The 26,791-nt window shown below is 39.4% G+C and overlaps 1 protein-coding gene across 1 annotated transcript in view; it reads left to right on the forward strand.

Annotated features, from left to right (window-relative positions):
* The first annotated feature begins 6,782 nt into the window (after positions 1 to 6,782).
* The window catches only part of AKAP6 (A kinase (PRKA) anchor protein 6), a 524,753-nt gene continuing 504,744 nt past the window's right edge, over positions 6,783 to 26,791 (forward strand). Inside the window, exon 1 of the mRNA XM_011941871.1 lies at positions 6,783 to 6,842. The gene's annotated coding sequence lies outside the window, so the exon portion shown is untranslated. The remainder of the gene's footprint in view (positions 6,843 to 26,791) is intronic.

The raw sequence follows: 26,791 nt of genomic DNA on the forward strand, positions 1-26,791 counted from the left end.
TTAGGTTCTTCATTCACGAATACAAAATGGATGAGCAACTTTAGACTTGACATCCTTTCCTATTCAAAATCAGGAACCAATAGTGATTTTCAGTAAAATGTTTCATTGCTTCTCAGTGGCTTCAGTGGTATCCCATGTACACCTGTGAGCTAGTTTCCATGGGTCGGGAGAATGTAATAAACTGATTAGCTTAAGATTGATTGGGTCACATACTCCATTCCTTTGGTTAGATTCCCACCCAAAGCATGTAAGTTTGAATGTAGAAAAAGGTGATATCTTAAGAGGAAATAATAAATGCAAACATTAGGTAACAAAATAACTGAATTTGTATACCGTTATTACTGCTGAAAGTTCCGTTCTGATTGCCAATGATTAATAATCATCAGGCAATACTTTCTTCTTTACATGGCTACCTATATAAAGCAGAGGGATGCTGAGCATTCAACAACAATAGCAGCCACATATATGCACTGTGCCTAAATATCTGATGTCCAAATATTTTTGGCCTCCAAATACTCTCAGAAAGTAGAGAAAGTGTACTGATTGAAGCAGCATCCACAGTCAGCATGGGCTTCTGATCATATAGGCATGTGGTTAGAGTGTTTGAATACTTTTCTATTCTGTGAATGAAGGTCTTTTTTAAAGCCAGAATTGGGCACGGTTGGTAGAGGATTCACTAAACCCTTTCTCCTTCTGCATCAGATTTTGACCTTTGGTTAACTCTCTAACTCTGTTCCCTTGAAAACAGTAAAATGTCAACCATGTTGTTGGGTAACATTGGTTAGAGTAAAAATGACCCTTGGTTAGTGAAAATGACTGCCTTGGAGAAGGGGAATTTACCTGGTCTGGCTCTGACTCTGCTCTCCAAGAGGGGTTGTTTGTTTACTCTGTCATGGCCCTGTTCCGTTCATTATATTCCCTGGCTACATCTGAAATGGGAGATGAGGAGTAAGCCCTTCTTAGTAGCTAGTTTGAGATAACTATAAATTCTAAGAGGAAGCTGTAGTTTTGGGCTTCTCTGGGTGCAGTGACTCTTGTAACCAGGTGTGGCTCTTGGAGGGATCTGGAAGTTATGCCTGTAAAGTTGTTTCAAAGATACTGGTTTCTGTGAGGAATGAGGCTTTCAAGGCTGAGCACTCTTGAACTTGCCTAATGTGTTCTTACCTCTGTTCTTAACCTGTCACCTGGGGGCCAGATAGAATAGTTTTGGATACTATATAGATTGTTCCATGGATTACCACAAGACTCCAGAGAAGAGGAATGCCTGATGCTGCTCTGTTGGCAAACTCTCTGAGTAGGCTGCTGCCAAATGTTGGCTGTGATAGTCTTATACACCTGAATGTTCAATTGAGCTTAAGAAGACTCACTGAAGGTATTTCAGACATATATGTAAAATGCAGCCTGAAGCAAGGATCATATTCCTGATCTCATAATGTGGCAGGACTGGATAACTGTGCATTTTAGCTGTTTCCTTCTCTCTTATGGCACAAAGCTAAATTCTATTTTCCAGCTTATCTTGAAATAGGTATAGCCATTTGACCAACTTCTAACCAGTAGAATGTGGTGAAAGTGAAGAAGGGTACTTCCAGATCTAGCCCATGAAAACCTCCCCATGTACCATCTCCCATCTTTCCTCAATTGGTCAACTGATGCCCAGGAATCTAAGGCATTAGAGGAAGGTGAAACCTCAAGAGAGAGGTCTTGAATGACCACGTAGAAGGTCATCTGCAGTCAGGAATATTCAGTTAGAGTTCAAATGAATAAGACATACACAATTATATTTAGCCAGGGTAATTTAGGGGCTTAGCTGTGAAATCCATTAGTACTTCCTTAACTAACAGACACATTCCTCAGATCTACAAATTTTCTCATTGTAAACTAGGAGATGCAGGCCAGCTGCATTTTCAGAAATGGCTTTAAGATTTTTAAGAACCCTAATATGCAAACACAAGATGTATGTTTGCATCATGAGCTGATGATTTGGAAATAATACTAATTTGCTTTCGAAATAATAAGAATTTGGGATACAGCTTTGTCTTAGTTCATATTTTGCTGCTATAACTATCTAACACTGAATAATCTATAAGCAGTAGAAGTTTATTTGGCTCACAGTTCTGGAGGCTGGAAGTCCAAGATCAAGGGGCTGCATCTGGTGATGACCTTCTTGCTGAATCATAACATTGTGGAAGAGATCACATGGTGAGAGAGGGTGAGAATGCAGGAGGTGGAAAAAGGAGGCTGAACTCCTGCAATCACTAAATTACTCCTATGATAGTGGTGTTAATCTATTCATGAGGGCCCTACCTCTTAAATATCATCACAATGGCAATTAAGTTTCAACATGAGCCTAGTTCCAGCTACTTGGGAAGCTGAGGCAGGAGGATTCATTGAGCTCAGGAGTTTGAATCTAGTCTGGGAAGTATATTGAGATGCCTCCTCTTAAAACAAAACAAAACAAAACACAAAACAAAAACAAACAAACAAAAAAACCAGAAAACCAAACCCATGAATTTTTGAGGGAGCACTCAAACTATAGCCAACGCCTACTTACAAATAGGAAAAAGCGGCCAGGAGGAAACATTTCTATAAATGTTGCTGTCTGCAAATGATACTACCAGATTTCTGTCTTGTCAGTTCAGGATGGCAGAGAAAGATTGGAGGCAGACTGAGTTGTGCAGAAGGTGAGAGAAGTTTTATGTTTTCCTTCTTCTGTAGCCCCAGACTGAATAGGAGGTTTAGTGGTGTTCTAGTTCATTGCTGTTTACAGTCATATTTAGTGTGTTGTAGATGGACAGCCAATGGAACATTAGTCTATGAAAAAAGGATTCTGTGGTTAAATATAAATTAGGAAAAGACTGCATACTATATTTCTACAGGAGAGTCTCAATGCATATTAGCAGATTTAAAACTCTTAGAAAATCTGCAGTCTGTTTAATAAATGGTGCAGGGAAAATTGGCTAGCTACATGCAGAAAACAGAAACTGGACCCCTTCCTTACACCTTATACAAAAATTAATTCAAGATGAATTAAAGACTTAAATGTAAAATCTGAAACCATAAAAACCCTAGAAGAAAACCTAGGCAATACCATTCAGAACATAGGCATGGGCAAAGACTTCCTGACTAAAACACCAAAAGCAATTGCAACAAAACCCAAAATTGATAAATGGGATCTAATCAAACTAAAGAGCTTCTGCAGAGCAAAAGAAACTATCATCAGAGTGAACTACAGAATGGGAGAAAATTTTTGTAATCTACCCATCTGACAAAGGTCTAATATCCAGAATCTATAAGGGACTTTAAAAAAGTTTACAAGAATAAAAGAACCCCATCAAAAGTGGGCAAAGGATATGAACAGACACTTCTCAAAAGGAGACATTTATGTGGCCAAGAAACATATGAGAAGAAAGCTCATCATCACTGGTCATTAGAGAAATGCAAATCAAAACCACAATGAGATACCACCTAATGCCAGTTCGAATGGTGATTATTAAAAAGTCAGGAAACAACAGATGCTAGAGAGGCTGTGGAGAAATAGGAACACTTTTACACTATTTTGGGGAGTATAAATTAGTTCAGCCATTGTGGAAGACAGTATGGTGATTCCTCAAGGATCTAGAACCAGAAATACTATTTGACCCAGCAATCCCATTACTGGGTATATACCCAAAGGATTATAAATCATTCTACTATAAAGACACATGTACATGTATGTTTATTGCAGCATTATTTACAATAGCAAAGACTTGGAACCAACCCAAATCCTCATCAATGATAGTCTGTATAAAGAAGATGTGGCACATATACACCATGGAATACTATACAGCCATAAAAAAGAATGAAGCTGGAAGCCATCATTCTCATCAGACTAACGCAGGAACAGGAAATCAAACACTGCATGTTGTCACTCATAAATGGGATTTGAACAATGAGAACACATAGACACAGGGAGGGGAACATCATACACTGGGGCCCATCAAGGGGTTGGGGCAAGGGGAGGGAGAGCATTAGGACAAATAGCTAATTCATGCAGGGCTTAAAACCTGGATGACAGGTTGATAGGTATAGCAAACCACCATGGCACATGTATACCTGTGTAACAAACCTGAGCATTCTGCACATGTATCCCAGAACTTAAAGTAATATAAAATTAAAAAAGTCTGCAATAAAGGAACATGTTTTTGACACTGTTACTTTATTATAAATAATGATATATAATATAATCTTGTTAGAAAATTTATTATATTTTATTAAATTATTATAATTTTGTCTATAAATAGATAAGTTATTCAGAATAAACTACCCCAGAATCTCAGTGGTGGTTTGTTTCTCACTCATTGGAGCCCAGTGTAGGTCAATGGGTAGTTAGGAGAAGATGGTTGAGCTCCATGCAGTCATTCAGGGACCCAGGCTCCATCCACAATGTGTGGCCATTATCTTTCTGGGCTTCAGAGTTCCGCTGGATTCTTTGCATCCAGCTAGCAGGACAGGAAAATATGAAGAAGAGACAGTTGGTCTTAGCCACCTTTGGAGGTGATGCTTTCCACTTTCACTTCCGTTTCATTGGTGAGTGCCATTTTGTGGGCCAGCAATTTAGCTAGTTCAGGTTGTTAAAAGTTTGACCTGGCCTCAGGTTTGATGAGTCACCCATTTCTTCCCACCAAACTATTGACTTGCTTCTGGAAAAGACGATTAACAAGATTCTTACCATCTTGAGAAGCCATATTCAAATCTGGAACACCTGCTCCAACCCTGTCCTCTCTTCTTTATAGCATGTGGATTTTAGCTCTGGAAAGACTAATCTTGTTCTGTAATAGCTCCACGTCTTTTTATCTTCTCCAGAGGCTGAGGGGTTCTTCAGAGATATCTTAAAGAGTCAGCTTATAGCAAAATGAAGTTGGAGGGAGTGGTTGAGAATGGCTCATCAGTCTGGGCTCTGGGCTTCTTATCTTGCCTCAACCAAGGCAGTCCAGCTTTGATCTGTATCATTAAAATAAAGGTTATATTACTAATGAAAAACCTGAAAACTATGGTTATTAGCTAAATCAATCTTCTCTGCAGATGAAAAACTTGAAGCCCCAGGAAGTTAATCAATTGGCCTGATGTCACACAGATGCTCTAGGAGGACCTGGCATTTACAGTTGGGTTTTCTCACTCTTGGATCCGTGCTCTTTGCACTGGGGTAGCTGCCTACTACTTCTCTCCTTGTGTGTGGCATGTGGTCTGAGGTCTAAGATAAAGTGGGGGAGTCAGGCTCTGCTGATGCCACTGAGGACCTACGCAGGCAGATTCACCTCCTGCTTTGGTCTCTTAATTCCTCTCTAGGTGAAGCAAGAACAAGTCTGTCTTCCCATCTAGGGCAGGGTTGCTCTGTGCGAGGTTAATGGTGCACCCTGCTGGGATCTTGGCACTTCTCAGGCATTTTATTAGCCCCTATTTACAGAGACACTGCCTGAATTCTTTCTGCCACTCATCCCACACCCCCTATGCTGGTGGTTAACAGTGTCATTTTAAAATCTCAAGCAGGAGGAGACAACATAATTGTCTCATTATATTTTAAACTTTTGGAATGTTGTTCTTTTTCAGAGTTGTGAAGACAGAGTGGATACAGGTCAGCTTGATTCTGGTTTTTTTCTCTATTAATGGCCTGCAAATATTAAATATGCAAAACACAGGCTGCTGTGTCCATATCTCCTTCCCCCCAGTTCTCACCACATGATATTTGTTTCTGCTCAGGACTGGAAAGAAGTGATTGCTTTAGGTTTGCTTTTCTTTTACCAACTGGAGAAATACCTTACTGTGTCTTGTTTAAATATGACTTTTCACCCAGTTCCAGCTTTTGGGGTTGGGGAGGAACATGAATAATCTGTGTGGTAGGCAGTTTTATTGCTCAGAAAAGAAAAAAACAGACCCCAGTGTTTGGCATGCCAATGATTTAGGAAGTTTCTAGCAGGTCTGCTACTTGTTCCAATCACTATGTTTGATCCCAGAAAAGACTGACATGCGTTTTGGCCATCAAAGGGAGGGGTTCCTTGCAGGCCAAAGGAAGAGTCACTAGAAGTTGAGGGTCACGTGTTATGCCCCTCTAGATTCCAAACTTCCCTTTGCTGCCTATCTGATGACCAGGTGAAAGCTGGGATTACTCTACATGAGAAGGTTCTGTGGGTTGGTGTTCCTCAGGGAAAATGACCAGGACAGACTTCACTGGCCAAGGGTTTGCCCATGTTTTGAGAATTAAAACTTGTTTACTTGAGAGAGTCATTTGGTCAGCTGTTTATATTCCATTTTAAATTATTTTTGTGCTCACTGTTTTGTTCTTTTGGTCTTTGACAGATGAGCAAAAATTATTTTTAATAACTTTTAAAAAGCTATCCCAGTACTGACCAGGGAGGAAAAGGTGATCAAATTGTCTGATAAGGAAACACTACACATTTCAGTTTTTATTTGCTTAGTACTAATTCTATTTTCTCCTCCTACCTTTTTTTCTAAATGTTTAACAACAAAGTGGGAGATAATTTTTATTTTTTCCAAAGTGCTTTCAGGGAAATCCCTTCTAAACCTATGGATTTTAGTCCAATGAGGAATCCTCTTCCTTTGGTCTAAATTTTGCATATCGTCTGTTTCTTACAGGGCTTCCGTATTGTCTCAGGCTCCACTGGAAATGCAGCAAGGATTCCTAGCACATCCCAGTTGCCATAGCAACAGCAGTCTTTCCCATAATGAGCTGCATCATCTGAACTGATGTCACAGCATCATGCAGCAGGTCAAACAAGGCATCTCCTAGTATTGCATCCTACAGATGTGCTGTAAACATCAAAAGAAGACGGTGGGATCAGGAGATGGTGAGTGTTAAATGTCTGGGCCTTAATTGCATGGCTGTTTTGTTGGTTAGTCGGTGTCTGCTAAGGCGGAGATTGGGGGATGTTGTCTTTGCTTAAAATGGACTGGGGAAAGGAGGGCTGTTTTACCTAAATCTGTTTTTCAGGCTGCCGGGTTAAGACAAAGGCCTGTAAGAGTCATACAGGAATTAAAATATGTAGAATTATTCTTACTCCAGCTCTGTCTGTTATTTTTAAGTGTTCTTACAGAATTTTTCATAAACATAAGATGATTTTCAATTGCAAAACTCCAAATAAGCTTTAAAATGAGTAGTTAACAGTATTTAAGCATTGTAAAAATATAGATTTCTTTTTGGGAGGCAGAGCTAATTGGCCCCCTCTTTGCTCTTCTGAAATATGAAATATTCAGTGATTTGCAGTATGAAATTCAGTATTTACCTCGGTTGGGTTTCAGTTTCTTCATGGCAAGGAACAAATGCTGAATAAGCATTTGACATAACCCTGATGTGAAAGGGGATCTCTTGCATATTCAAGACAGAATTTATTAAAAGCATAAAGACCTAACACAAATGAAATTATTTGAGCCTTTTGATCTATATGGTAGTTCTTCAACCCATGTCCTTCAGAGTTAGTTGAAAGACTGCCACATATTTTTCCATCTCTAGCTAGTCTCTGAAATAGCTGGAGTTGTTTGCAGACTGACTTGTAACTGAGAAAGGAACAAGTCTCCTCTCTGCGGCAGTTGCAGTGAAGGGTAACCTGGGGGAGAACCTCTGAAGTGGCAGTGGTGTTGCCATCCCTTGCTTAACTTTAACAAAAATCTGGGTATGATAAATAAATGTCAGGGTCCTCAGTGGTTGTAGGGAATATAGATCTCTGCACTCAGTCATAACCTCAACTCAATTCCAAAACTCTAAACGTGTCTCATTTTCATTTCAACTCCTAGCTCTGTTTTTAGGCATCTTCATTATTTTTTTTTTTTTTTTCTAAAAAATTAGTCTGACAGGGCCAGATAAGGAGCGGTGTGTTGCCTTTTGTTTTGGGAAATGAAATGGATTTTCGTGGTGCAGCTGATTGCTACTAGGGAAGAGAAAGGAGGAGGCACATGTCAGTTCAATTGATCAATATGTCCACTTAGAATCAGGGAGTGGTCTTGTGGCTTAATGCTGCCAAATTGATAGTTTTTACTCAAAAAGTCTTACACGAAAGAATGGCAACCATTGAATTCCTCTTCTTTTAGTCTGTTTATTAAGGCTAAAGAGATGTATTGTGGAAAGCAGGAAAAGCAATACTTTAGTTAGCTTTGAGTGATTTATTTATATTTACTTATTTATTTATTTTTGCACAGAATTGAGCATGTTAGTACCATTAGGCACCAGCCAGAGGAAAGGCCTCAGATTTTAATTTGTTTGTTTATACCACATCACGCATGCTTGCTACTCTCAGTCCTTTAAGCTTATGTTTCTGACATGCAGCTGTATAGGATGGGAGAGGTCAGCTCAGCCTGGCTTTATCGCAAGCACTTAGGAGCATGAATTGTTCATTGCCTGCTTTTTTATGTCATATAATGTGAGCAGGAAGCTCTGCTGGGACTGCTGGGTGTGAATGCATCTAAGTCAAAAGCTCTAAGGTGACAGGGAAGAGTGCTAGATGGTGATGGGGGAAGGGAAAGTATGTCTCATAGCTAGATTATAAATCTGGAGAAAATCACTTAGTGCCTATTAGAATTCTCTTAAAGTATTATTTCTGAAGAAGAGCAACCAAAAAAGACTTTTTTGATAACATGAATTTCTAGGAGTAAAAAAAAAGCAAAATGCAGCATTTTAATGAGTTTTCTATTTGCTTAATTCTTGTCTCTTTTGTCTAAAGTGCTCTTCAGCTGCTTCATCGTGGTTGATTTGTTCAATTACTGGAAGTCACAAAAGCTAGATTCCTTAAGGGCAGTGTTAGAAAAAGTGGAGTCATGCTTTGAGGGTGGGGAAGGGCGCTGGTGGGTGTGGACTGACGCAGTTATCTAGTGGAACATCCTCCCGGTTCAGACAAGCCTGTAATTTTTCCCCCCACAAATGTTCAAAATGCAATTACAGTTCTCCAACTTTATGCTTTTGTGCTCTTTTTGCTCCAGGAGAACAAAGCCCTGGTAATGGGAGCTGTCATCCTAATGTTTTGTTTCTTCGTTTCTTTGCAGAGGGCCACAGCCTGTGCTGCTCTCTGATTAGCTGCATGTCTTAATTACTGGCTCAGTTTTAATATATCCCCAAGAGGTGGATGGTGTGTGTGTGTGTATATATAGGGGAAGGAAGAGATTTTTCTATGGCTGTATTTATTGGTGCCTCACTGAAACTTTCTACAATTTATGGAATTTTGTTTCACAGTAATGATAGATCATCAAGACCATGTTTATTGGACAAAGTTTAGGCCATGGAAGCCTCACAAGAAGTTAATGTCCTCTCTACTTTTGGTTATGGCTTTCATAAATAAATTTCAAAGTTACAAAGAAGTTAATTATTTGCTGGTAACTAGGCCACTTAGGGATGATAAAAATAATAATCATAATAATCATAGCTATAATTTATTCAGTTCTCACTGTGTATCAGTACTGATTTAAGTTTTGTGTATATCTTATTTAGCTCTTATAATTATTATTATAATGAAGTAGAGAGTAATAATTTCACTTTATAGGATTAGGTGTTATTATTCACATTTTGCAAAAAGCAGTCCTTAGCCAGGCAAATAAACTTAGCTAAGGTTATGTAGTTAATAAGTGATTCCAAATCATTGCACTCTGGCCATGCAGCACACATGCTTACCCATGGTCATCTGTTTTATGACATCTTTACTGTGTATACCATACAGATCAGTCATCTGTACTCTATCACATGTACCCCACCCCTCCTCATTCTAATTGGAAAATCAGATTTCACATGTAGAATGAAATCTCATTTGCAACACTAAGATTGATTTCGCCGTAAGGATGAGCATGAATCTTGATCAGATGTGAATATTTACTTTGTACCTAGAGATTTAAGTAACCACAAGTTGATGCTTAGACCTTTGCCACTACCCTTGCTTGACATAACTTTCTAGCAGGATCTCTGTATGGAAAATGTTACAGTAAGTGTGGGCATGATGGAGTTGCACTCAAAGCAGGTCTAGCTGAGTCAGTAATGATTCAACTTTGTTATATACCTGTCTTATCAGCTATATTTGTGGTGCTTTGTTAACTTTAAGATGTTTGTATTCCCTGGTGTTGCCAGGGAAGCAGAAACTTCTCTCACAGTCTGGGAAGTGTAACCTGAATCTATCTCTTAGGTTAAGAAGATAGAGGATTTATTTTGCTGAATGTATCAGTGGCTGAAACCAAACCCTGTCTATCTCTGACAAAGTACAAGAATGATAGTCTTGTGTAATATCCTGGAAGCCTTATGTTTGAGGAGAGCTGATACAGTCATTTCTGTATCATCTTGCTCATCCCCAGCTATCCACGCCCAGCATCATTATTGGGCTCTAAGGTCTGTTCTTTGTTTGAGTGTGGGGCTAATGCACACACTGACAGCATGTTGATATTGATTCCAGTATGGTGAATACTTAGAAATATTATTCCACAGGGCTTATTAGCCTTTTCTAGGTTCCAGGAAGAAGTTAACCTTTGTCTCAACCTGCTCCAAAGAGGCCCAAGCTTGTGTCTGCATGAGGTACAGGAATGAGAGGCTGATCAGAAAGCATCAAAGCTACTAGGTGCATTGACTACAGGAGTTAGGTTCCAATTAGGAAATAAAATAGCCAGTGGAATTTAAGGAAGTTGGTGGTCTTGCTACATGTCTCTGATTTTTTTTTTTCTATTTGTAATCCTAGAACACATGAAAGGCAATTTGTTTTGATCCCATGGATTCAATTCAATAAGTATTTATTGAGTATCTCATATATGCCAGGCATTGTCAGGGAATCTATAGCAATGAGCAAGACAGATGCAAATCTCTTCCCCCACTACATTCTAGAGGGGAAGGGAAAAATGGGTAAATTTGTAAAATAATTTATTCCGTCTAATACTGCAACACTATTTCTATTTACTTTTTATCCCCTGTGCTATTAGAAAAGCCCATTATCTGTGCACATTTGTATAGGTACATATACATATATGGTTTATATGTGGAGGTAAACTTACTGCATTAAATAATAATTTTTCTTTTCTTTCTTGGGTTTGGATTAGAATCTTTCTGGGTGTGGACAAGACTAATATGGAAATTAGCATTTTTTGGGAATAAGCTATTTTGAGAAGTAAAATTATAATCAGGCAAATAGTGCATGTCTATCTCAGTTGACAAACTTGACATATGGAAATATGAAATGTGTATGGCAGATCAGTTAAGGAGAGATATTTTTATTTTTATAAAAGATATTCATCACCTTTAAAAACTGTTTGTCCAGAGAGCCCTCTAAATTGAGCATTCCAGCCAGCCTGCTGATGGAGGTATGTACCATACAAGGACAGGTATACCAGTTACCTTCAGCCTCATCTAATCACCCTAGTGTGCCTTACAGTATCGCTTTAAATGGGAAGCATTTCTCTAAACAGTCATACTGACTGAACTCTGTAGATGGGCCGTGAGTGTGGTTTTTCAGAGGAATAGCAATCCTTATAGGACTTTGGCCATGGCAACAGAGTTTTAGGTACAGTAGCCCCTCCTCAGCCCTTATTTGTGATTTAGCCTTTTGTGGTTATGGTCATCCATGGTTTGAAAATATTCAGCGGAAGATTGCAGAAATAAACATTAAATTTTAAATTATGTGCTGTTCTGCATAGTGCAATGAAATCTCACACCATTCTGTTCTGTCCTGCCTGGGATGTGAATCATCCCTTTGTCCAGTATATCCATACTGTATATGCTACCAACTTGTTAAGTCACTTAATAGCCATCTTGGTTTTCAGATCAACTATCTCGCTATCATAATGCTTATGTTCAAATAACCTTTATTTTACTTAATAATGACTCCACAGTTCAAGATTAGTAATGCCGGCATATTGTTACAATTGTTCTGTTTTATTATTAGTTATTGTTAATCTCTTATTGTGTCTAATCTATAAATTAAACTTTATCATAGGTATATATGTATAAGAAAAAACATAGTATGTATAGGTTTTGTTGCTATCCATGGTTTCAGGCATCCACTGGGGGTCTTGGAATGTATCCCCTGATAATGAGGGGGACTATTGCATTTTGAATTAATAAGGCATACAGTTTCTTCTCCACAAGCACATACCGGTCAGTAATTGAATTCCTGAGTTGGTTTTAAGACTTGATGAAGATAAAGGACAGACTTTGTTTTCCTTGTAAACCACCAGCCATATTTTTCTCTGTTCTTCAGCCATGGGGCATGCTCCAAAGTTTTCCAGCCATCTTGCGGTGGTGTGCTTTAAGTCACAAGTGGAAGTAGGGAGAGAATTTGGAACCTTTATTTTATTTTCAGATTTTTTTTGGAGACAGGGTTTTACTCTGTTGCTCAGGCTAGATTGCAGTAGTGCAATCATTGCTCCCTGCAGCCTCGAAATTCTAGGCTCAAACGATCCTCCCACTTCAGCCTCCCAAGTGGTTAGGACTACAGGTACACATCACTCCACCTGGCTAGTAGAGCCTTTAGAATGGGATCTCAAACTAGCTAATACATGAGCAAAACCTAGCCTGCAGCTTGTTTTGTATGGCTGCTGGGCAGGCTTTATGGGTGTGCAACCTGTGTAGTTGCATAGGGCCCTGCACTGAGAAGGGTCCACACTTAGTATAATACTCTGCTGTAACCATCTTGAAATTCTTAAAATAATTTTTAAATAAGAGGCTCCACATTTTTATTTTGCAGTGGACCTTATGTAGCCAGTCCCATATGGCCCTTTTGGTGCCCCCACTGATACTGCCTGAGCCCTGTAGATGTTTGAGTTTGAGACTCCCTGCTTCCTCCTACTCTGGAACAATTCAAACAGAAATTGTAGTGCTTAGAAAAACTAAGGGACCATTGTCAAAACAACCCAGAGCCAGGCCCTTGTACATGGTAATTCAGTGGCATGCACAGGAACTCAGTGGCGTTTCTTTTATAGGCAATGGGGGGTGTATTACATTATCCTTGAAGATATTTTTTGATATTACTTGAAGTAAGATATTACTTGAAGATATTTGGTAGGTCAGGTTTATTTGTCACCACCATTGCTTTCAGGGAAGAAATCAAATCTTTGCAAAGCAAGCTAATTAACCATCCTGTTGGTTCAATGTTTATATTAATTCTCTTGCCCTTTGTTTACTACTTGATTACTTTTATCACCTTCTTTGTTTAACTCTCTTTTAAATTACACAACATATTTATGCTGTCTGGGTTTTTTTTTTTTTTTTTATTTAAATTCTCTCTCTCCAGGAGGGCCTATAATTCGCGGTTATATTACTACAGGAAAAGTTCTTTTGTTTTTCAATTTAAAAGGGAATTATAATCAATATTTATAATGAACCCTTCTCCAGCAAGGCAGTTCCAGCCATGCTAATGTTCAGAAGTCCAGATCTGCCATTACTGTTTATAATAATGAGATGCTGGTGACCGACTCCTGGACATTACGGTAGGTGAAGCATTCCCACCCATCACGTCACAGTGAGAAGTGTCTGTGTTAATCTGTTAATCTACAGATTTGCAGAGAGTTGTTAGAAAATGAGTATGAATGATGGCACTTGCTACACAGGAAAAAGGTAAATTTTTTTTGACTGTGTGAGTAAACAGGAACATGACAAATCCAGAAAGGACTCTTACCACCTCTTAGAAGCCTAAGAATAGAGTCTTCTTCAAGGATCAAGCCCCAGGAACTCAAGACCTTGTACCCCTGAACAATTCTGATACTCACTATGTCCATCACTGTACAAGCTGTAAAACTAGCTGTTTCAGCTAATTTCACCAGTAGTCAACAATTGACAAATGCATCAAATATCTACCATGTACAGTATCATATGCTAAGAGAACAAACATTTTACAAATAAGGATGACTATAGGCACACACATGTCTATTACTTGGAGAGCGCGACATAGATTTAACATGGTGTTAGCTGGGCTGTGCATATAGATGGTCATGATTAGTTCTTCCTTTTTTCTGAACATACCTTGACATGGAGCTCCAAGCATATCTGTGGAGGTTTTCTCATCTTCTGTTCTCATCCAATTTCTTGATTTAAGTGTTTGTCTAATGACTCATTACTTTTGCTGGCCCACTCAGAATTCTTGTTTCTCAGCCCTTTCTCAGCTTTCTCAATCTTGAGTGCTCATAGTTTGTTACTACCCCAGGTAGTCTCTTATCAATGTGACCTTTTGGGACAGTTCTAAACTCATCACAGTCCTCCCCACCAGCAGCCCTCCCCACCAGCAGCCCCCGAGGCCCTCATCTCTCTGCCACTGTTTATTCCTATTACATTAGCATAAAAGTAGCCCATGGAAAACCAAATGATACTGCAGTTTCTCTGATATGGGCCTTGGAAATAATCTGCTTGCTTTTAGCTTTTAATAGTTAATTCAAATACTTCCTTGTATTTAATCTGTTTTTGTCTTTGTGTGAATTGAAAGGGAATGACCCTTTAAAACTCATATTAGTCAGTCTTGCAGGCAGCCTCTATGGAAAATCAACTAGAAATAACTGAAACAGTGGGCGGGAGGGGCGTATGTGATGTGGTAGGAGACTATGTACAACATGAAAACAGTTGTGCAAGTACAGTTTAACAAATTTATCCGTTAGGGTTATTGGTACATTTCATTTTAAATTCAAAGTAAATAAAAATAAGGGGGTGATGATGAGGAAGATGGGCAGCACAAGAAGAAGCCGAAGGATGAACATTTCTTCAGGCTTGGCTAGTAGGAGCACACAACTTCTAGAACACTGTAGAGGAACACCTGCCTCAGAAGGGCAGCTTCTTCAAGAAAAAAGGACAGATCTGAAAACAAAGGTAACAATAAAAACTACCACAAAAAGAGATATAATTCCTCTGAGAACAAATAAAGAATCAGATTGACAAATTAAGATGTTACGTTTATATTAATTTAGTAATAAATACTTGATAACAGGATTTTTAAACATTTAAATTTTGACTAAACTGAAAATAGGTTGAAAGGCCGAGGATGGAGAAAAAGATAACATAACCAGCATAAGAAGAGACACAGGCCTGGCATGGTGGCTCATGCCTGTAATCTCAGCACCTCAGGAGGCTGAGCGGGGAGGACTGCTTGAGCCTAGAAGGTCCAGGCTACAGTGAGCCATGGTTGCACCACTGCACTCCAGCCTGGGCATCAGAGCAAGACCCTGGCTCAAACAGAACAAAACATGTTTTACTCTGTTTTTTTTTCTTTTTTGTTTGTTTGTTTGTTTTTTGTTGTTTACTTAAAGAGTTTTTCCTTTTTTTAAATTTGCTTTAGTTAATATCATTTGGTTGATTTGTTGTAAAGGTGAATACACCTATATATTTTGTTTTTCTTTTTTAAATATAAGAATTTAAAAAATTCTTTAAGAAAATAACATAAATTATTTTCTTTGGTGTGATGTTTTTTCCTCTGGTTCTTAGACCTTAACATCATCCTGTCTAAATACCATATATGCTCAGATACCCAAATGAGAAGTAGTAAATTGAATGCTATCAACCAGCTTGAGGAGAAAATAAGCTTTCCAAAAAAGTCTACTCTAGAACCTTAAATGGTGATGGAAATGTCACATACCCACATCTAAAGTGAGTTTTTTTTTTTTTTTTTGCAATAGCTTGCATCAAATAGGAGGATTCCATTTTGGGTTTGGAATCCTAACATCCAGCAATTTACACATATGTATATAGACTGAAATTCTCTGAGCAAGAGATTAGTGGTGGGGGAGGTGAGCAGGGAATAGGCAGTCCATGAGAATAATAGTCATGTTTCGCTTCTTGATTTACTCCATCTCCTGACACCCTATACCTAAACACTGAACAAAAACAGAGCCCAGCAGGGTGGATTTTGGAGCCAGGTATGTTTACCTTTGAATCTTAGCTTTACTATAAAATTATTAGAGTTATGATCTTAAGATTCTTAGAACCTCATTTTCCCCATATGTAAGGAGAATATCCATTTTACAAGATGAAATGAAGTATTTTATGTAAAGTTACTGGCATGAAGTGAGCATTTGATAAATGAAAGTTATTATTTCACATATTTAGAAGTAGTGGGGTAAAATTATTACTCTCTCTAGAAGAAAATGCAATTTCTCCTCAACTCCAGCCCTGAAACTAAGAACATCATTTTTAGAGTTTTTAAGAGAAGGAATTCTTTAATATATTTTAAATGCTTATACTGTGTCAAGCATATATATTATTTCATTTAATTTCCTTTCTCTACTTAAATTTTGTTCATAACCCTTACCACTTTCTGCAAACTAAACATTTTACTTGTTGTTTGTTTGTTTCTCCCTGGTATAATATAACTTGTATAAGGGCAGAGATTTTTGTCTGTTTTGTTCATTGCTGTTTCCTTAGCTCCCAGAATAGTGCCTGGCATATGGTAGGTGCTCAATAAACATTTGTTACAAGAGTAAATGAATCCACATAACCCTATGAGAGAGGCAACATGATTGTAAGCAGTAATAAAAAATTAATTCTCTTTTTCAGTGGTCCTTTTCAAGGTACTAAACACCCTTAAGTTATTCTTGCTATTCCAGATAGTGTGCCAAGAAATTCTTGTGGCTGATGGTTAGGGTATCATGTACCATCCAATTACTCTAAATTCTTCTATTGGAAGCAGGGATATTGCCTGGGAAGCTCTGATGTCCTCCTCTCTAAAGGGTTTCAATGAGGGAGCTGGGGTTTCACAGGTCATTTGAAAGATATATTGATTATTTTACTGGTGGTTGTCTCTTCCTTTCTCTCTTTAGTGAATTTGGGTCCCCTTCAGGAACAGGGTTATTTATTCTCCTTTAAATCATGAATTCCCAGCTGAAATCTCAGATTGATGGAGTGGTAGAATTTGAAAGACTCTTTGGTGAAAGTTTCAGATAGGGAGACTGATAAGCCATGACAGTCAGCCCTTCTCTGTTGCTGTTAAAAATACAATGAGAAATAGAGCAAAGCACAGGAACACAATGATACAGTTGTTTGGCCAGAAGAACATACAGCTTCATAAATGAAGGGACTAATTAAGATAGCCTAATTCTATACTTACTTTGAATTAGAATCAAAACAATCTTTTAGTAGTGGATATCTGCAGCTGAATTTTGTACCAAAGGCATATTCTAAATGTCATGCTTTCGAACTGAGTATTTATTTCTCAGGGAGCAGGTGTTAGGGTTTTTTTTTTCCTTGAAATTCAAACCATTTTGACAGTATCCTATTTTTAGAATGCCTTTTTCTTTAAAAAGACAAACAATATCCAAAAGCAGTAGAAAGACATCTTGGGAGAAGGCAGTGTTCTGGTTATACCATAATCATAACAAGCTGAATAAGAAAAAGTAATGTTGTTAAAATTTAAAACTCACAGCATTTTTATTTTATGATAATAAAACATATTTAATATACTTACTTTCAACAACCTTATGCTACAAAATAAAAATTATACCTCATGAAAATTTTCTTACAACGGCAATATACGGCATGGTCAGTTGCAATGTACAAGGACATTATTGTGTTCAAATAGCATGTTGTTCTAATCTATTTCAGAGAGCACTGGACTGGGAGTAAGGCACCTGAATTTTTAGTTCCTGCTGACATGCTCTTCCTGAATCTTGGTTTCCTCCACAGTAAAACAAAAGGGTAAAATTTAAATGATTTTTATTTCCTGATAGCTCTAGTATTTTGTGCCTCATTTACAGGGTTCTACATATTTCTCCATTGTTTATTTAGTCTTAGGATTTTCCAAAAATCTGTTCCATAGAATATTTTAAATGTCCTTAGTGTGCTCATGTAGATGAAAACACATTTTAATTTATTATCTTAGTTCATTTGGAGTGTTATAACAAAATACCATAAACTGGGTAGCTTGCAAACAACAGAAATTTATTTCTCACAGTTCTGGAAGCTGGGGAGTCCAAGGTCAAGGTACCACAGATTTGGTGTCAGGTGAGTCCACTTTCTGGTTCACAGCTGGCAACTTCTAGCTGTGTGCTCACATAATGGAAGGGATAAAGAGTCTCTCTTGGGCCTCTTTTATTAGGGCACTAATCCCATCCATGAGGGTTTCACCCTATGATCTAATCACTTCCCAAAGACCCTGCCTCCTAATAAAACCTTGGGGATTAGGATTTTAACATATAAATTTTGGGAACACACAACATTCAGACAATAGTGTTTATATACCATTTATATTTAACACTTGTGTGTTTTATTAGCTTATATTTCATAATACTTTTGGTGGTCAACCTAAAGTCAACACATAAAGTTTCACTTAAACTAACAAGCTATTGTCTTTCACAATAAAATTTTTTTAGAGTTTCCTTATCTTGCAAATTTGTGTTTCTATTTGTTTTTTCTCTTTTTAACCACAACATATTTTTGCTGTTAATGAGTTGCGTGAAGTATTTGGTTCCCCTCTACTCTTCCTATTGGGTATAGAATTTCTTTAGAAATTTACGCTGCTGCTCTAGACATTCACATAAAATACAAGTGAATGTGCTGTTGTTAGGTCAAACTGTATGGATTTTCCATTTTTGTTGTCAAAAAATGGTCACATATTAACAGTTTTATGATACTTTGATAACAGTTTCCAATAATTTGTTCATTATCATAACAATGTTAGTCTTTAGTATTTTTATAACTCAGTGATGAGAGCCAGTCCCTAAGTGAACTAGTGAAGCAAAGAGCACACAGGGTCCTTGGTGAAAGATAGATTTGGGATTGAATTCTGCTTCTCTACTGCCAACATCGTGACCATGGGCAAGTTGCTGAGTTTTGTTGAGCTTCAGTGTCCTTGTTTGTAAAATAAAAATGATAATGCCTGCCTCTCAAGCTTGCTGAGAAGAATGCCCCTGCCTCCCAGAATAGTGCCAGAATGTTTTATTTGGTCTAAAGTTACTCTCAGGCAGGATATGGTGGCTCAGGCCTGGCCATCATTTTAGGAAAGCTCAGGAGGGAGTATTGTTTGAGTATAGGAGATTGAGACCAGCGTGAGCAACACAACAAGACCCTGTCCCTTAACAAAAAGGAAAAAATTAGCTGGGTGTAGTGGTGTACAACTGTAATTCCAGCTACTAGGGAGACTGAGGCAAGAGGATTGCTTGAGCCCAGGAGTCTGAGGCTACAGTGAGCTGTGATCACGTCACTGCACTCCATTCTGGGTGATGGAGCAAGACCCTGTCTCTAAAAATAAATACATAAATAAAATAACTCTGTTGAGTCCATGAGTCTGGTACCAGACTGGAAAGGACAAATCTTTGAGTCTCCACCTTTTCTCTGGATGATCTATGCTTGTTGATGGCTTCTCCTATTGCCATGTGCTGCTGACTCATAAATTCAGATTTCTAGCCTCTGGTTATTTTCTCCCAGATCCAGGCTTGTATTTCTCCTGCTTTCTGTATGTCTTTTCCTGAATCTTCTACAGGCACTTTTCACTTAGCACACCTGAAATGATCTCATCCTTTCTGAACTTCCTGTCTGGAATTAAGCATTGTTTTCAGTCCCTGCCCTTAGGGTGGAGACTGGGAGTCATCCTAAGCCCTCTCTTCCATGTCTGCCCTCACCTAAGTCCTGTTGAGTCACCAAGTTCTGTTTTGTTTCTAAGTGACTAGGATTTGGTAAAAATGAGCTTAAGATCACCCCATATAATTTTTGATTGTGTGATAGATCTAGGTCATGTGCTTCTACTTCCTGGCTTCCCTTTCTCTAAACCATAGAACTGATATTATTAGACATTTTCTCATGAAGGCCCTCCTGTCTCCACGATCTTTCTAGCTGCTCTTTGAATCTTTTCCAGCTTTGTTAAAGCCCATGTCTAGGACAGCCTCAAGTATCCAGGGTGGCTAGTGCACTGTGGTGAAGAGAGGGAGAAAATGCAGTGTCAGCGCTGGATGGGGACTCTAGTGAACAAGAGATGTGTTATCCTAGATAGAAAGGGTTTTTTTTTTTAAATTTTGAAATAAAAGTCTGTCTGATCAGAGAATTCTCCAAGTTGATACGTAAAGTTACTACATCCTAATTCAAGGGGATTACATAGTGCTGGCTTCAGCACCAGAATGTGTTTCTGTTTTGCACAATTATCATTTGTCTTTGGAATTAATTCCAGTAGGCAGGAGCGAGTTTTAACTGCATGGCTTACAACACTGGCATTGTTATTCACACTAATGTTCACAATAGAACAAAGCAGCAACCTTTTTTCCCCTTGAGGATTTTCCCATGAGGAAGGCAGATAGGATGTTGGTGAGCTTGGGCTTGGGGTCAGTTAGATCTTCTGGGTTCAAATCTCAGTCTCACCACCCACTAGCTCTGTGCCCAGGGAAACTTGCCTAACCTTTCTTGGTCTATTTTCTTCACAGTACCTTCCTTGTCAAGTATAGTGAGACTTAGAAACAATGTGTGTAAAGCACCTAGCAGAGTGCCTAGGATACAGGAGGTGATCTGGAGTGGTTAGTGGAGACCTGGACTATTCAGAATGTAAGCAGAGGGCTAACTGGTGGTCAGCCTGCCTGGCCCTGGTTTTAGGAGAGTTTCTGTTCCAATTCCGGACCTGTGGGATATCGGTGGTCAAGTAAGTCTTTTTTTTTTTTTTTTTTTTTTGAGACAGAGTCTCGCTCTGTCGCCCGGGCTGGAGAGTGCAGTGGCCAGATCTCAGCTCACTGCAAGCTCCGCCTCCCAGGTTTATGCCATTCTCCTGCCTCAGCCTCCCCAGTAGCTGGGACTACAGGTGCCCGCCACCTCGCCCAGCTAGCTTTTTGTATTTTTTAGTAGAGATGGGGTTTCACCGTGTTAGCCAGGATGGTCTCGATCTCCTGACCTCGTGATCCGCCCGTCTCGGCCTCCCAAAGTGCTGGGATTACAGGCTTGAGCCACCGCGCCCGGCCTGGTGGTCAAGTAAGTCTTGTACTGTAATCTAATCCAGCTGTCCTGCTTCCTCCTTAAATTAGACAGGAACAACTGTATCATCTGTAAAGAACTGGGGAGACTAGCAGTATCTCTGCTTGTCTTGGCCCATGCTTCACACCTCATTAAAGCCCCAGTTTCTTCTTATAGCCTTTGCCTTTTCTCTAGCTCTCTGTGGTCATAACCCTCTCTGAATTCCTAAAGCAATAATGCTTTTTATCATGATTTACTATTTGTTCATATACTCTGAGGTTGTTTCACATGTGTTAGTCTGTCTCCTCAAGCAATTGGAAGCACCTCTGGCAAAAACTCTGGCTGTTGTATTCCCCAAGGAGCTGGCTGGCCCTGTGTGAAACTGGAGACAGATGCAGTTTGACCTACTCTCCCTGTGTTCCCAGTCCCTCTTGCTACTCAGGGATGTCAGGAAGCTGTTTCTGGAGTCTGCCATCAGGCGTTGCTCAAGGCCGTGTCCCATGATCCATCCATACAGTGTTGTCATCATTCTAGCTGCGATGTTTTGGGAGCTGTCCAGACAAGTAGTGATTATAGGACCAAGAGATTCTTGCAGTGTCCTGAATATAACACTAATCCAACATGCATTGATCTAATGCCTACACAGTGGCATGATTGTGCCATGATTGTGCAGGACATACATAGCAGAGCAAGATAATGGACAGTCAGAGAAATTATAAAACCACCTAATTAGTATCAGTAAGTACAAAGAGCTATGGGAAGGTAGATGAGGGTGCAGTTAATTCAGTCAGGGTTCAGGGTCTAAACAGGAAGTAAAATCTGACCTGAGCTTTGAGGAGTGACTGAGGATTTCAGCTGGGTATAGATAAGGGCATTCCTGAGTATGGGTGCCCACCATGTTAAGCAAGTGGAGTATAAGAGTATATATAAGGAGGCCTGGGTGCAATGGCTCACACCTGTAATCCCAGCACTTTGGGAGGTTGAGGCAGGCAGATCACTTGAGGTCAGGAGTTTCAGACCACCCTTGCCAACATGGTGAAATCCCATCTCTACTAAAAATACAAAAATTAGCTGGGTGTGGTGGCACATACCTGTAATCCCAGCTACTCAGGAGGCTGAGGCATGGGAATCTCTTGAACCTGGGAGGCGGAGGTTGCAGTGAGCCGAGATAGCACCACTATACTCCAGCCTGGGCAACGGAGTGAGAATCTGTCTTAAAAAAAAGAGTATATATAAGGAGAATGATGGTATAGAGAGTATGTGTTTAGGATGAGGCTCAGAGAGGAGGCTTGGATGGGATTTGGAAGGGCATGTAAAAAAATGGCTGTGTAAAATGAGTATTTATATATCAAATTTTGTTTTTCCTATGCTTCCTTTCTAATTTGGGGAAATGTTTTCATAGAAGGGATTTTAGGGCCAATGAATGTTAAAATTCATAGTTAAAACACAATGTTGTCAAGGGAAATTCCATATTTTAAAATGTGCATTTACTTCTCTAATACTGATTCAGTTCACACAGTCTGTCGCATACACAGGTGTTAAAATGCTGTATCTAGTTAACTTCACATTTTCCCACAGGTATTGAATATGTAAGCAGACACAGGGGTAACTCTCAAGGAACAAAATTGCCTGAAGGCTTTTTCCCAGGTACAGGTAAAGCATTGCCTTGGAAATGATTACATGACTTAGCAATGAGGGGTTAGTATTTCTTTAGGCTGTCAGCTGTGATGTAGCCAGTAGCATCTGAGCTTGAATTGTCTCCATCACTGAGCATCAGACATGTTTGGGCATGTCTGCTGAATGTCTACCCTGTATCTGTGATCAGTTGGTGGTCTGGCCCATCAGTGTCTTGATACTAGAGTCAAAAGTGGTTCCTAGAGAGAATGTATCCTAAGAAAGGTGGAGTCAGCCACAGTAAGCTCTGATCACCAGAGGGTGGAGTGATTCTGAGGTCAGTTTCCATGTGGGTCATGAGGAAGTGTCCTCTGTCAGTCATTCCCTGGACTCTGTCTGGCCTGAGTCCTAGAAAAGCTGTGGAGGGGTGAGTGGGCTGAATGTAAGAGCTCTTCCACTAAAGAACCTGTATGTCATTTGAGCACAAGACCACTGCTGCAATAGCCCTCAGGAGAGTATATTGTATAAGAGGGAGAAAGGCATATTTCCCTCTATCCACAGATGCTTGAAACCAGAGGTTTCCAAACTGTTTTGATTGACATATTTATTTGTTAAAAAATGTCTGAGCTCTGTCATGTATTAATGTCTTACATATTTTACAAAACGTGTAGAAGTAAAAATCTTAAATGCTAAATTAAAAATTAAACAGAAATTCTGATATTTTCATCACACCTCAAAGGTTTGCCTTGTATCCCCCTTTATGATGAGTCCCCCATCATGAAGACCCCTGCTCTAGAGCATTAGTGGGAGGGGCCTGGCAGTGCCCAGAAATAGCAGCTCTTCCTGGTAAAGGTGCCCATGATGCAGTGAGTATGCATACATGTGAAATTCATGGTGGAGCTTCATGAAATTCTACTTAGGGCCCTGTTTTCAGGGAGCTAAGACTCTGATAAGGGGGGTAAAATAAAGATGCAGAGAAATGTAGTACATTACCAAAAATGTTACTCCATTTGAACCTCTAGGCTGGTGAGCCGTGAAGGAACTTGAGTTGTACAAAATTAAAAATCTTTCTGAGACAGTATGTTTGTATTGCATTTTAGAATTTACCAAGCACTTTCACTTGTAACTTCGCAACAACTCTGTGGGATATGAAGGATGGAAGTTGAGAATTTCTTTAAGCCAATTTGGTTACACTCAGATTTCAGCTTCATTTTGGAAATCATAGTAACCACTCAAAAAGTTTGGGGTGGTGATAGTTATTTCTTCTATAGGCTTGATACCAAGCTGTAATGAATTCAAGCCTTAAACCAAAATCTCACACACATAGAGATATTTATTAGACTAGCATTAATTAGCAAAGCAGGCACAAAAGATTTCATACAGTCTGGTAGATTGATGAACTCTCAGCTCTATTTTGTTTTAGGTGCTCTAACTATATATTAATTAAAAAAATAAATAAATAAAAGCTTTGCTCTATTTAGGATTCTGCATCCTTTGTATGTAAATCACAAATCCTTTTAAATCAATGGTTGGAGACAAGGACAGATTAGGGATTAAGTCTCAGGCAACATCACTCAAGGGTACAAAGTTGAGGTATCAGAGAAGTCTTATCCTTTTTTCTTACACGAGTTTCTAAATTATTTTAGCTAACCCATATGTCTTGAATACGTTTAATTTCACCAGGTAAAACCCATTTCTAAACTTTCTAAATGGTAATGGTTATTGACTGAAGTAGGAGTGAGTCCATCCCCTTTCTGATGTAATATTGCCTGACACACACACCCACTTTCAAACTGTACAGTTCAGGCATTGCTTTAGCTGAGTTTGCCTAGAAATGAAACTTAAATTAATTGTCACATATATCAAACCAATTGTAATGAAGTATTTAAAAATAAATTATAGAGCTTATAACATTGGATTATCATTTTACAGACACTGAAGCTTATGATCTATGATTTGCCTGAAGTTTTTGAACTTGTGAGTAGGGATAAGACACTGAACTCAAATGTAAATGACTCTCAATTCCATGCTGTTTTTGTAATACCAATGCCCCTGACTATATGGCCACTTCCAATGCTGACCTCTTGGGATTGAGGCACTCTGCCCCTTGGCCACTTTTTTAAAAGTCTAAAGTTTAATTCATAGTAATAGTCCAATGTTAAAAAGTAAGGAATCTGGCCAGGTGCGGTGGCTCACGCCTGTAATCCCAGCACTTTGGGAGGCTGATGCGGGCAGATCATGCAGTCAGGAGATCGAGACCATCCTGGCTAACACGGTGAAACCCCGTCTCTACTGAAAAATACAAAAAAACTAGCCGGGTGAGATGGCGGGTGCCTGTAGTCCCAGCTACTCGGGAGGCTGAGGCAGGAGAATGGCGTAAACCCGGGAGGCGGAGCTTGCAGTGAGCCGAGATCGCGCCACTGCACTCCAGCCTGGGCGACAGAGCTAGACAAAAAAAAAGTAAGGAATCTGTGTATTCTGTTGACGTGGTTCCTCCTGTAACTCTTCCTGAGAGGAGGAAAGACAATACCTATCAGATTTATGAGGCTTTGCTTAAATTTTCCAAGGGTACCTTTAGTTGCTTTAGTTCTTATAACTCTTTTCCTCAAGGAAATTGGGATACATTTTCTAGGCCCTGAGGGACATCTGTGTGTAGCCACATGGACCCTGAAGGCCATGACCCAAGGGCAAGGGCTGCTGTGGATAGTGAGATAGAGATGAAGTGCTGGGCAGGTCAAGAACCTGGAAGACACAGCTGGGTGGGACCATGCCAGGAGCAAAAGTGAGAAGTTCAAGGTGGGCCAGACCAGAAATATGCTAGACAGGTACCACGGGATTTTAGAGGTTCTAGCCTATGGCAGGGATCACCTGACCTTGCCCAGAAGAATGTAGGTTTTAGGATAGAGCAAGAATAACCAATGTAAAATTAGCACATTTTAAGATACGGAGCGCAAAAAGCTGTAATCCCAAACTGAGAATGTTTAGTAAGAAGAATGCGGATACTGAAGAACTCAAAAGACTTTTGTCTGAATTGGGTACTTCTTTTCTTTTCGGGGTTTCACTCTTATTGCCCAGGCTAAAGTGCAATGGCACAGTCTCGGCCCACTGCAACCTCCGCCTCCTAAGTTCAAGTGATTCCTCCTGCCTCAGCCTCCTGAGTAGGTGGGATTACAGACATGTGCCACCACGCATGCTAATTTTGTATTTTTAGTAGAGATGGAGTTTCACCAGGTTGGTCAGGCTGGTCTCGAACTCTTGATCTCAAGTGATCCACCCACCTTGGCCCCCTAAAGTGCTGGGATTACAGGCATGAGCCACCGTGCCCAGCCCCATCATGTTTCTTTTGCAATGCTTTTGCCCTGGACCCTCTAGGCTTCTGATACATGCTACACCAGGGTGGTTTTTCCACATTGCTCCCCACCCAACACTCTGCAGGACCCAGATAACTCCCTGAGAGGTGCAAGTGGCCCTAAATTTTTTACTTATTCCTATTCTTGTGTCCTGAGGCCAGCCTATCAGTCCCAGGGTCCTCTTCACAGATCTCTCAGGACTCCCATCTGATTCCTATGCCATGGGATTCCCGGCAGCCGCTCTAACCAGACAGAGTGCTTGAGGTAGAAGCACCATTTATATCAGCCTATTAGGACCTTTGTTACTGGTATATAATTCATAAGAGACTCTCCAGTACCTATTACTCAATAAGAACAATGACATTGATGTTTGACATACAGGATTTGTTTAAAGGGGCTTTTTATAGATCTGTAGGGCAATGGCCATTTCCAAAGCAATGACAGTGCAGTATTTCAAAACAAAAGCTATTTTGGACACGAATTCAAAACTGAACTCTGTAGATCCAAAGTGAGTTTGACTTGTGTATAGGAGTTTTTTTCTTTTTAGTGCCTTTCAAAACATTTCATTTAAACTTAAAAACTAGAAGATCACAGGAGATGTTTTCCACGAAGCTCTTTTGATTTCATTGTTCTGCATAGATGCTTGGAAAGCAGGGAAAATGTTTTATGGTGAAAGAATACAGACTTCTGGCCCAGAGGATGAAGAGTGTTTATTTCTTGGCTTTATGTGGTCCTGAGCCTCAGAAATATAGAAAGAAATACAGAACTATCTGTGGACGCATTAGGGTTTGATGCAATGAGTAATGGGATACAATTTTGGATTAGCAGTTGGAAATTTGAAATTTATTACAAATGTACGTAAAAAGAATAACAACTGTGATGGATTCTTTCATTTATTGAGTATTACTATGTGTCAGGCTCTGTGTTAGGAAGTGCTTGATATACACTAACTCGAAGCTTCAACAAACTTCAAGGGTAG

Source organism: Colobus angolensis, unplaced genomic scaffold, assembly GCF_000951035.1.
Source record: "Colobus angolensis palliatus isolate OR3802 unplaced genomic scaffold, Cang.pa_1.0 Scaffold202, whole genome shotgun sequence".
Lineage (NCBI taxonomy): Eukaryota > Metazoa > Chordata > Mammalia > Primates > Cercopithecidae > Colobus > Colobus angolensis.